Source organism: Camellia sinensis, chromosome 3 (assembly GCF_055761805.1).
Source record: "Camellia sinensis isolate YWXY chromosome 3, ASM5576180v1, whole genome shotgun sequence".
Classification (NCBI taxonomy): domain Eukaryota; kingdom Viridiplantae; phylum Streptophyta; class Magnoliopsida; order Ericales; family Theaceae; genus Camellia; species Camellia sinensis.
The window spans coordinates 36,067,752-36,080,433 of NC_138963.1; the positions used below are offsets into that span (position 1 = coordinate 36,067,752).

Below are 12,682 nucleotides of genomic sequence, written 5' to 3' on the forward strand. Positions count from 1 at the left end.
AAAATAGAAAGACAAGAGAAAGGTTAAGCTTTTTATCTATCTCTCTCTCTCTACATTTCCTCCTTCCACTACTAATTCTCTCGCCAGAGGGTTCACTGGGGGACTGCCCCGTTCCCCTTTGGACTTGCTTGCAGGTCATTCGACGGAATCATCACCTTGAACCGGAACTTGAAGAGCTTGGACCAGCCCGACCCATCCACCCGGGACGGACAGCATTATCAATAGGCATTATGATAATTCTTTATGAAAATAATCATGAAAGAATCTTTATTCTTATATAATACTTTATAACTTATTATATATATAATTTAAAGATAAAAAAATTTTCATAATTATTTTTATAAAATATTTTTTATGATATTGCATAGCTGCCTTGATCTCATCTACCAGTCACTTTAAAGTTCTAAAAATCAACCCCACTTCTTGTTTCCTTGTGGGTACTTTCTGTTGGATACTCTTTAACACATTCAATATTGTAAGAGTAAAATTAGCAATTAAAACGTTATAAAACAAAATATCACAAAATGTATTATTCAAGAACAAAAAAATATAATTAATCATATACATTACCCTCTTAAAAATAATTATTAATAGACACTTGGCATCACAAAAAAATAAATAATTAATTAATTAAATTAAATGTATGCATATTTAACATTTTTCAATAAAACTATATCTAGAATATGAATTTAAGTAAGGACTCCAAAAAGAAAAAAACAGATGTGAATCAAATATAATCATATTTTACATATTTTCTCAGTCCATTTCGAAATTTTTACGGCTCTTTAATGTAACTTAGCACAGAATACAAAGTCTGTAACACAGCAAGAACCAGAAGAACAAACGCAGTCAATGCCGATATAAACGACCACGGACTTCTAAAATAAGTGTACCTAAAGCTCGCCCACTGTACATCCCAACCATTCCTGTAATACTGATTCAATTCACCAAACAACCCAGACAAATAACAAATCTCTATGTCAAAAGTCACATCTCTCCCCAAATTATTGATGAATTTGGTTAGCTCGGTATCGGTCCCAAAATAATTTTCAATTATGTTTTGATCCGGTAGGTATTCCAGGTCTTTAGCCGTGTTGATTAAGCAGTTCAGAAACATGGCATAGGTCGTAAAGTGCTTTGTAGGCAACGCAGTTGATCATGAAACAGCTCATGAAATCGTCGATGGAGATTGTTGGCATTTCGATCACCCCGTTCTTGAATTTGACCACCAGGAAGCTATCCTCCGCCACCTTACCCTGCCGGAGATTAATTCAGGCACGGCGGAGCTTGGAGACGCATTGGATTACGTGCGTGGCAGCTGCCGGAGTCCGTTGCTTATTTTCTTGTGGATCCTTTGGAATAAAACTCGATCTGAGAAAATCAAGCAAGTGTTTTCCTTGTAGGGTTTGGCACTGGGCGATGACATCATCAGGCCTTTGGATGGCGTTGTTGAAGAAATCGATTGCGAGTTTGGCAAGAGAAGGACCAGACTCTTCTCCGGACATTACTGAGAGATCGAACAAGCGTGGTAGGATAAAGAAAGGGATTTGATTTTCTAAGCGAATAAGATCTCGTAAAAAAAAAAGGAGTACACCCAAGGCGAAGACACTAATGGTTCGTTTTGGTCGAAACGAACCACGTTGCCTATTTTGCGGAACAATTCGATTATAAAACAGCCGTCGAGGACTAACATTTCGATGAACTCATCGGTGTCGAATCGGATGGTTTCGGAGTAGGAATCTCTGGCTTTGGATTCGAGGGGTTGAATTGCTTTGAGGTAGTCTTCTAAAGTGAGGCCTTTGGATTGGGTTCGACTTAAAAGTGAGCCTAAAAAACGCCATTTGTGCTCTTCGATCATTTGGAGGTGGGGTTGGGAGTGGTGGTAGGGGCCGATGGAGACGATGTGGGGTTGATAGGCGCTGCCGTTGATGTCGATGAGGGTTTGGGGGACTCCGAAGATGGAGCAGGAGCTGTGGCCGGCGGTCTTGCTGAGGAGGACCGGTGTGGCGGTGATTTTTTGGCGCATGCTGTCTAATCGGGCTTGGTGCGCTTCCCATACGGTGATGGTGTGGTGGTTGTGGGGTGGTTGTGTGCCTGAATTGCTACCCATGTCTGGTGGTGATGTGGGCATAATTGGGTAGAGAAGAAGAGGGCTTTTTCTTGGGAACAAATGTTGGTGAAAAAAGATTATAAATTTGGTAGAACATGTATGAGGAAGGAAAGAGGAGAGTATATGGTTATCTCATCACTATTCAGTTCCCGATTATGGACTCGTAATATTTTTTTGATATTATAATTAGTGAAAAAAAGTGAATAAATAAGTTATTATATTAGGTGATTAAAGCAATGAAAGATATAATAAATAATAATTTATAAAAGAAGATAGTCATATAATATTTCGAGATTATTGTATAATTTTGCAATTTTCACTATCTACTGTCCACAGTCAATTATTTGAGGAAGGAGATTAGTAAACAACCTAAAGAAGCTTTCCTTATTGTTGAGTTTTGATAAGATATTACTATTTAATAGTTTTTTTTGTTTGTTTGTTTGTCACCTTACGTGTAGGTGGCAGAATGGTTTGTGAATTTCATCCCTCTTATGTAAGTTTTTTGTTTTTTATATTGATGGTGATACTATATGTTATTAATGATGTGATATCATTATTATAATTAAAATTATTTATTTTATAAATTTTTTGTAAATCATTTTATTATTGATTCTTTATTCTTAACATTGTTTTTATTTTTTAGGGTATTACTATTCAAATCTAAAAATTAAATCCAATTATTGTAATGTTAGATATATAAAATTAGATCAAGGATCATTTCTCGTTAAATTTTTGTGTGCTCCTGTTTCTCTACGTTTACACCATTGAAATATGTAAAAATTTAGGCATAATCTACAGATTGTGAGTGTTTTAAGACATAATGATAGAAGAATTTGAGACTCAAAATCTCATGTCCCAAAATAAAATCACAAAAAATATATATATATATATATATATATTAATAATATACATATCAATACAATAGTGTCCAACTTTAGTAAATATAATTAATTAGGATATCAGTAAATAAGAATACTTTTGGTCGGATGACCCCATAAAAATATTAATCAAAATTTTAAATATATAAAAAATTTATACCAAAACTTTAACTAAAATAATGTAGCAATAAAATTTGTATATATTGTGAACCATATAATTTTTCTTTTTTTTAGTTAGCCAAGTGTTCAATAAGTGACTAGGATACACTACAAGAAATGTCGCTTTTGGCTACCAAAATATTGGTCGCCAAAAGTCCAAAATTTGGTCGCCGAAACCATTTAGCGGCCAAAATTTTTTGTCGCTAAGCTCGTCGCCTTTACCCTGACGGCGATAGTATTGGCGACTAAAATTTGTTTAGTCGCCGAAAGTGTACACATTTGGCTACTAATCTTAGTTTAGTCGGCAAAAGGTATGTTTCCGCCACTAAAGTATTAGTCGCCGAATGTGACTTTTGGCTACTAACATTCGTTTGGTCGGCGAATGTGTTACTTTTTGCTACGAAAGAATTAGTCACTAAAAGTTAACATTTGGCTACAAATCCATACTTAGTCGGCAATAGTGACATTTCGGCTACTAATTTTTTAGTCACTAAAAGTTCTACATGAAAATTTTAACCAACTATTCCTTACTTTTTGCTACCAAATGTTTTAGTCGCCAAATGTTTTTGCTACTAAATTATTCGTAGCCAAAAAATTCCAACTATGTATTTGGCTACCAAAATATTTGGTGGCCAGATATTTTATGTTTTTTTTTTTTATTTTCCAAAAAAATTCTAAACAACCTACATCCATGTTTAATACAACCAGTACGTACATAACCCAGGATTCAATATAACCCATCAACGCTAAATATATTATCAAGCATTCAACAACGTGCACACATTCTAGTTCCAACCATCCAAAACATTAAAAATAAACGTCCAATTCTATATATAATACAAATTCCATACGAACCAAGTCTAATCCAACGTCAATAATTTCATTTCATACATAATACAGGACTAACCAAATTAATTTCCAAAAAGGACATATGTACCACATGTCCTAACTTAAACTTGTTTGTCAAAATCTGTCTTTTACATACATATTTTAAGCAGATTATATGAAGGCATATAAATACTAGACTAGGCACAAGTGCAAAAAAATAGTGAATGTTTCGATTTCTCTCAGCATTATCAAACCAAAGAATCTTTCTGAATCATGGCAGCGCAGCCATCATTGTCCGTTTTCCAGCCTCACGCTTCATCTCTGCTGCTTTGCCACTGCCACGGAAGTACATGTAAACATCCTGCATAATATAAATAAAATGAAAAACTAATAAGATTAATACCAAGTGACGCTAGTTCCACTAAATAAAAATGGACATTTGCACTCCCCAGTTTGACATCCACTAAATTAGCCTATCTCTATGCATAAAAATAGTAAACAGGTTCAACATCCACTAAATTAGTCTGATAAAGTCAACTTACCCCAGTTTGAGGGGTTTAATGAATGAAGAGCATTACAACAACAACAACCCACAAAAATCATAAATAAAAATGGAGATTTATTTATAGGTGGGTGAAGAGGAAAAAAATAACTAACATATGAGAAGCAAGCGACATTTGCACTCCCATAATATTCAAGCTGGTAATGATGAACATAGTAAAGGCCAGAAATATTCTATTTAGAAGGCAAACAATTTAGCATTTGCAGTTTGCTTCCTAAGGTAAGACAGAATCACATTAAAAGCATTGAACAAGCTTCAAGAAATTTTGTAATTGAAACCAAGTGTATTTGGATTTACGTCACATTGGAACTGATAATGATGTAAATGATAGCTAACTCTCATGCTTGTAGTTTGTCTCCTTTTTGACTTCACTGGCAATATGGACACCAACCCAACCTCACCTCTTGTTTTGTATAGTTAAAAATGATAATATATATATATATATATATATATATACTAGCGTATGCTCGTGCCTAAAGGCACAACGTAAATAATATTAAGATTAAAATACAGTGGTAATTTATTTTGATGATATAATTTGTGGATTAAATTTTATAATAACTAATCATCCTTAAATTTTAAAAATTTGTAATTATATCAAGTGATATCAAGGGCAACAGTGATATCAAATTTTTTTGTAACTAATTATATCAAGTGATTATATCAAGTGATATCAAAATTTGTAACTAATCAAGTGATTATATCAAGTGATATCTTTCTTGTTATTTCATCTTTCTTCTTTATTTCTTCAAATACCAAAACAAAAAATATTTTTAGTATTACTTCTTTAAATAAGCATGCACACAAATGAGCACGTACTTCCGATCATCATCTTTGGACTCTAGTTCTTTAATCCACATGCTCTTACAAAAATTTTATCCTGGCTCTCTCTTACAAAAATTTAGTGGTTTTCCACATTTAGTTGTTATGATTTAGGCGGCAGTTTTTTTTTCTTAGAGCAACAACTGCTGTTCAATAATAATTTAAGGATGAATAATAATTTAAGGATGATTGCCTCAAGTTTGGTTTATGAGACTGGAGATACTTTTTTCATGATTATTTTGGTTAAATCACATTATCAATAACATGTATGGTGTTGCTGAAGGTGATGTATTATTTCCCATTTTTGATATAACAGGAGGTACAAAAACTACACCTACCAGATTGGAGGCAGAAATTGTGTGCTTTTACAAATGACTACACCATGATTTGTAGTAGCAGAAGCAAAACAATTCCAAACCAATATGAAAGACTCATATAATTTTGATGCCCATATAATTTTGCTAAAATCAGATTTGATAACAAAAACTTAAAGCAAGATTTTTTGATGCAAAACAAATTTGATCGATGCAGTGCTATATCATGTGTAAAGCAGCTTAGACCTATAATTCTCTCCTATATTTTTCTCTAATATTACTGTTTCATATGCCTGGATAAATAAGACTATGCACAAGAAGGTACAGTTTCAGCTTGCCAAGCTTCTATGCTGCAGAACTTACATTATTAGATGCACAGAGTTGACCTGGCAATGAAGGCAAATCCTTGTGAACGGGAGCACCCTTTATCATCTTCACTTCACAGTTTCCACCCGATCCGGGTGGGGCTTGGATTTTCCCATCAATTGACAATTCTGGGAAGCCCCAATCTTTAGTTGGGTTGGAGGAATCATAAGTTGACAAGGAGGCCAAGTATTTTGCACTAGGACTCCTCAACTTATACACCTGCCCTGAAAAAAGCAAATTTAAGTCATATCAATTATAGTCATTAACACCAAATTAGGGGAGAGAAGTGAAACAGTGCAAATTGAGAAAAATCAAAATGACTTAAAATTTAAAAATAGAAGTGACAGTAGAACATGTTAGGGGGAAAAAAATTATTATATCAAAAGCACTCAAAAACGCAACTAGATTCTTGTCTAAAAAGCTTCAAAGAGATTAGAATTTAACATCATAAAGAAGCTTTCACAATGTAGCATTTTCTACATGAAGAATATGTAAGCTACAATTCACACTACTATATTATGTTGTTCAACCAGATTATCACTTGGTGGTAACAATGAAAATATGAAAAATGATGTCAATAAAGTAACCAATTAACAAGAAATGCAAAGAATTCTCCATCCTATTCTGAAGTATGTGGCTATGGAAACAAAATACACACTTCACATATTTTGAAGTACATAGTATAAAATTTTCATCTATGACTCAATCCAAGAAATCCAAGCAGTATATTATGAAGTACACATTATATAATCTTAGAATGTAAAAAAAAAAGAAAAAAGAATTGATTGAATAATGGTTCCACCATACATGTACATTTATTTTTCCATTGCATGCTGGGTCTTTAAAAGCTCAGGTTTTCATGAATCCTGGTAACAGACAGATTATAGAGTACAACTGCCCATCTAATAAAGAAATTAAAATATCAGACCCAAACAAGTACATGTACTTAGAGTTAGTACCTGAACTACCAATGATGTTAGAGGCAAAGGAGAATCAGCAGAAGGTCCCACAGCAAATGCTTGAGCCATCCTCTCAAATTCACTGTTTACTAACTCATCATCAAAGTGCAATGTGCAATGTGGAAACATTTTGGCAGTTCGTAGGTTCTTCAACAGCTGTTACACCCTCCCTGAAATAAATAATTCTTCTTTATGATAAACAAGAGAAAAATGTAAAGAAGTGAATCCCAAAAGGTAAATTCAATAACTACCTGAAGTTCCCAAGCATAAACCCCGCAGTTGGTTTTCCCTGTACAGAATATCCAACTGAAAATTCACACTTGTTACGGTATCCATTTACCATGGTGATTCGACTATACCCTCTAGTTTGCATGGAAGACCCCCTGCTCCAAAATACAATCAGAGGATAGCATCTGAAACTATAATAAAAATAAAGAGCACAGTTTGCATCTCCATAGAGCAATGAAGAGTGTTCCAATCACATGAGTTCAATGAGCTCAATGCATAATTCTTCCCCAAAATGTGCTATCAATTAGTGTTTACCAAGAGCATTTGAATTTGGTGCTATCAATTTGTTTTGCTATTATAGCTTTATATATACATACATACATATATATATATATATATATTTACAGTAAAGTAGACTTTGCTAAACTATGTAAGCAAATTTTAGTAATTTTAGTCAAGCAAACTTTAGTTTTCAGTGAACGAAAATATAGAGAGAGCCTCATCTTGAGAGTTTGCTTAGGGCCCCAAAAAGTTCACAGTCTGCCCTGATTTTGAGCTAAGAGGAGCACGAAAACATATATAAACAAACACATAGACTAAAAGATTATACCCAGAGGACATTGAATCCTTAATTTCCATAAATAAAATACGCCACTGGACCGTAATGATAAAAAACTGCACACTATAAATGCACTCACATGTAAATAACTAAACTGCAATCGGAATCAAATTGATAAGGAAATTCTATAAACTAAAACGAGCTCATCATGGAAACTTTCACAACAAATTTCAAGTATTTTGGAGCTGACCCAGGTGATCATTTCAACCCATTAACAAAACACAAACGATTACGTAGAGTAATTTCAAGAAAACAACAAATTATGCCTCCAAGTTACAAAGACATATATATATATATATATACGTTTATAGAATTCCCAATATATATAATCAAGAAAACATCCATTTATACCTCCGACGTGAATCTGTGGTGACTCGGCAAAGATCATCGATGAAGGAGGAAGAAGGCAAAATTCCCAAATCTATACGCCACTGGACCCCTCTGAGCAAGGGGCGTCCGAGCTCGCCAGTGTCAAGAACAGAGCTGCTATCAGAACAGAGCTGCAAATGGAAGACGAAAACCCTAGAGGCTGAAATTAGGGGAAGAGAGACTGAAAGATAGAGAGAGGGCAAAATAGAGAAAGGACATACCTGCCGTACCCGACGACGATGGAGACAAAGGCGAGAGAGAGAGAGCTTGAGGAGGGCAGAGGCGTGAGAGAGTGAGAAAGAGAGAGAAAGAGAGAGAGTCAAAGAGTGAGAGACAGAAAAACGAAATCTGAAATCTGAAGCCAATGAAATCGGAAATCTTAAACCTTTCTTTCCCGACCAATTTTTGTAGTCGCCAATGAAATTTCCCTCCGAAGTTTCCCTCCGAAGTCTGAAGCACAATTTTAAAATTTTGTAATTATAATCGCTGACTAAAATTTAGTCGGTAAAAAATATATTAAAAATATATATTAAAAGTAACAAAAAAAAAATTTAAATAAAAGTAACAAATATATTAAAATTATATTTAAATAAAAATATAAGTAATAAAATTAAAAATTAAAAATATTAAATTATCTTAAATATTTGCCCTAATATTTTTTTTACTAAAAAATATAATAATATATTTTAAAATTTTATAAATTTACTCATAAGTCATGAGTGAATTTTTTTTACACACTTAGCCCTCATTTTGATAATGAAATTTTTTTCAAACTTTTTAAATATATGTTTTGTGTCTGTGAAATGATTATTTCATTAGTACTGGTAATAATATTGAAAAATTTATTAAAATGATAAATAATTGGGATATTTTGTCTTTTATTTGTGAATTTTGATTTATTCTTAATTTATTAGTGTTATTGAAATATGATGATGTAAAAAGTATAAATAGTTTAATTGTACTTTTTAAAAATAATAAATTTAATATTAAAAATTAAATTCATCAGACTGACCTGTAACTATGCCTTTAAATTTTTGCAATGTAAAACTATCGACAAACAGACAATAACAAGTTGCCCATTTTAGCATACCTTTCGTGTGAGGGTGGTGGCAGCTGCAAGGCAAGCATGCACAGAGTAAGTGGGTCTTCAATAGATGGCTTTGATTGCCTACCAAAATCTTATAAATCGTACGCTAAAGATAATAGAAATTAAAATCAATGTGAAAATTGATTCATTTTGGCCAGCTTCATTTACCTGTATAAAATAAAATAATAGATCTTCAAAGTTCAAACACAGTAAAGACTACGTAATTGAATTTCATTTAGCACCCTTTGAACTTTTTTAAATAAAATATGGCAAGTTCCAATTTCTTGTATAAAAATACAGTTAAAAAATTCCCAAATTTTGGATTTTATTTAGGTTTGCCCAAGACATAAAATGTAATTGATACAGCAATAAAAAGTTCATAAGCAAAAACCATCCGCTGATCTCGTTTAGGATCAACCTCCGTCTCTGCCACTTCTTCCTTTTTCTCTTTATACCGTCTGCTAAAGAAAAAAAAATCTTAAGTATTATCCCAACTTGATCCATAAATAACAATAAATCTGCTTCAGTTAAAGAAGGGTAAGTCAAAAGAGTGGAACAAACTAACGAACCATAACTAAGGAAAATACATTTGGTCCTTGAAAAAATTAAAGTACTTAAGCAGCAAAATTCCTCGAGTTACTATGCAAAAGAGGAAAGAAAGAAAAAAATATATATATGTATGTCAATCCACATCAAGGAAGTCAAATATATACTCAATGCAAGTTATTCTTCATATGTAATTCATACATTTCAAGCATATAAACCTATAATTGAATAAATATACATATATATATATATATATATATGTATAGAGAGAGAGAGAGAGAGGAGCTAACCCAACGTCGTCGCAGTAGAGACGATTGATGAGGACATCGCCGTGGAGATTCAAGTAGTATATGGCGGAAGCAGCCACTGGCATGGTCTCCGATCCAATGGATCCAATATTCATAATGCTGAGGCCGATCGAAAACAGATCAACTCAGATCTAGGGTTTTGCCCAGCAGATTCGACGGCCAATGAAGACCTGTCTTCGTTCGATTTTGTGGTCTCGCGATTCAGAGCTTCGCAAAGAATACGAAGAAAACACTACTTACTCTGTTTCTTTGTGAAATGGTGGAGAGAGAGAGAGAGAGAGAGAGAGAGAGAGAGAGAGAGAAAAGAAAGAAGTAATAAAGTTTCCCTCAGATATGAAGCACAATTTTTAAATTTTGTAATTATAATCGCCGACTAATATTTAGTTGGTAAAAGTAAAATAACAACTTCAAAAAAAATTAAAATAAAAGTAACAAATATATTAAAATTATATTTAAATAAAAATATAAGTAATAAAATTATAAATTAAAAAAAAGGCAAAAATTAAATTATCTTAAATATTTGTCCTAATATTTTTTGTACTGAAAAATATAATAATATATTTTAAAATTTTATATTCTTATATTTTATATTCTTATATTTTCTTATATTCTTATATTTTTAATAAAAAAAATTTAATAAAAAATTATGAGCCAACTCAACCCGTGTTTTTTTTTTTTTGGGACTCCTGCATGACTAACTAGGCACTAATCAATTTTTTAGAATTTTAGAACATGCAATATGTATATTTTCTCATAGATAACGACAAATGAAGAAATCATGTGTCAAGTGAATTTAATTAATTTATTATTCAGTTGTAACTAGCAGTCAAAATCATTTTCTCAAGCATATCTTAGCAGTCAAAATCATTAACGCATAACTAAAAAATATATACGCACAGCCCCAGTTTAGGCCTTCAGTTCAATTAGCATTAAATCGCCAATTACTTTTATAGATCCCTCAAATTTAAAAAAAAAATATATCTAAATTAAGTGAATTGAGTACTTACTTTGTATTTTAAAAAAATCACAAATATTTTCTTTTTTAAATATATCTAAATTAAGTGAGTCTAAAAAATAAACAAATTTGCTTAAAATATTTAAAAAAGTTGAAAAAATTAATTATTAAAAAATTAAGAAAAATTTTAAAATCTGAAATAATATCAATAAGTCTTACAAATCAGATTTATATACTTATAAGTCATGAGTGAATTTTTTTTAGACACTTAACCCTCGTTTTGATAATGATATTGAAAAATTGAAAATTTTATTTAAATGATAAATTATTAGATTTTAAAAATATTCATTACATTTTAATAATATTACATTTTAATAATATTAATTTTTCATTACAACCCTACATAAATTACCATTACCTAAAGGAACACTTTACCATTATTAAACAATCGGCTACCAAACTATTTAGTAGCCAAAAGTAGGTCTTTGGCGACTAAAAAGTAATTTAGTCGGTGAATCCCTTGTTTTTGGCGACTAAAATTTTGGTCGCCAAAGGTATTTTATAATTTTTTTATTTTCATTCGGCTACCAAACTATTTAGTAGCCAAAAGTAGTCCTTTGGCGACTAAAACGTAATTTAGTCGGTGAATCCCTTGTTTTTGGCGACTAAAATTTTGGTCGCCAAAGGTATTTTATAATTTTTTTATTTTCATTCGGCTATCAAACTATTTAGTAGCCAAAAGTAGTCCTTTGGCGACTAAAACATAATTTAGTCGGTGAATCCCCTGTTTTTGGAGACCAAAATTTTGGTCGCCAAAGGTATTTTATAATTTTTTTATTTTCATTCGGCTACCAAACAATTTAGTAGCCAAAAGTAGGTCTTTGGCGACTAAAAATTCTTTTAGTCGCCAATTGTGATATGTTTAGCTACTAAACAATTTTTTAGTCGCCAATTGTATTTTTTTTAGCTACTAAATTTTTTTTAGTCGCCAATAATCAACATTCCCCTACTAAAAAAAATTAGTAGCTAAAAGGTTGACTTTTGCCGACTAAAATTAATTTTGGTAGCCAATTCCCACACTTTTGGCGACTAAATTTGTTTTGGTAGCCAAAAATGGTCGGCAAAAATGTGTTTTCTTGTAGTGATAAGAACAGGCACTTGGGGCACAGTTCACAGCAACATTTTCCTAGTAGATGCCAACTTCAAAGGCTTCCCCAGTACAAGTGACCCTGTTGATATAGAAGTTTACAGTAGTTACAGCTGTGAATGAATGAAAAAATAATGCCTTTTCTTTCCATGTTGTTTTTTCTATTTGTTGAGTTTAGAGGGTTTTTGAGTAGTAACATTTGTTTGGTTGTTGAGAAAGTGAAGAAATTGGGGAATGTTGTTGAGGTAATAATGTTTGGTTAGCATTTTGGAATTACTTGTCTTGTTTATTTGTGCATGTTCTTGGCCAAAAAAAATACAAAAAAAAAAAAAAAAGTAGAAACTACTACCAGTTTAGTTCCACTGGAAGTAGTTGAGGGAAGAAAAAAAAAATCACAACACTAGAGTATAAGAATATAAAAATCT

General features: G+C 32.2%; 1 pseudogene; it reads right to left on the bottom strand.

Annotated features, from left to right (window-relative positions):
* Positions 1-709: 709 nt before the first annotated feature.
* Positions 710-2,241, bottom strand: LOC114267074 (UPF0481 protein At3g47200 pseudogene; annotated as a pseudogene).
* Between the last annotated feature and the right edge of the window lie 10,441 nt (positions 2,242-12,682).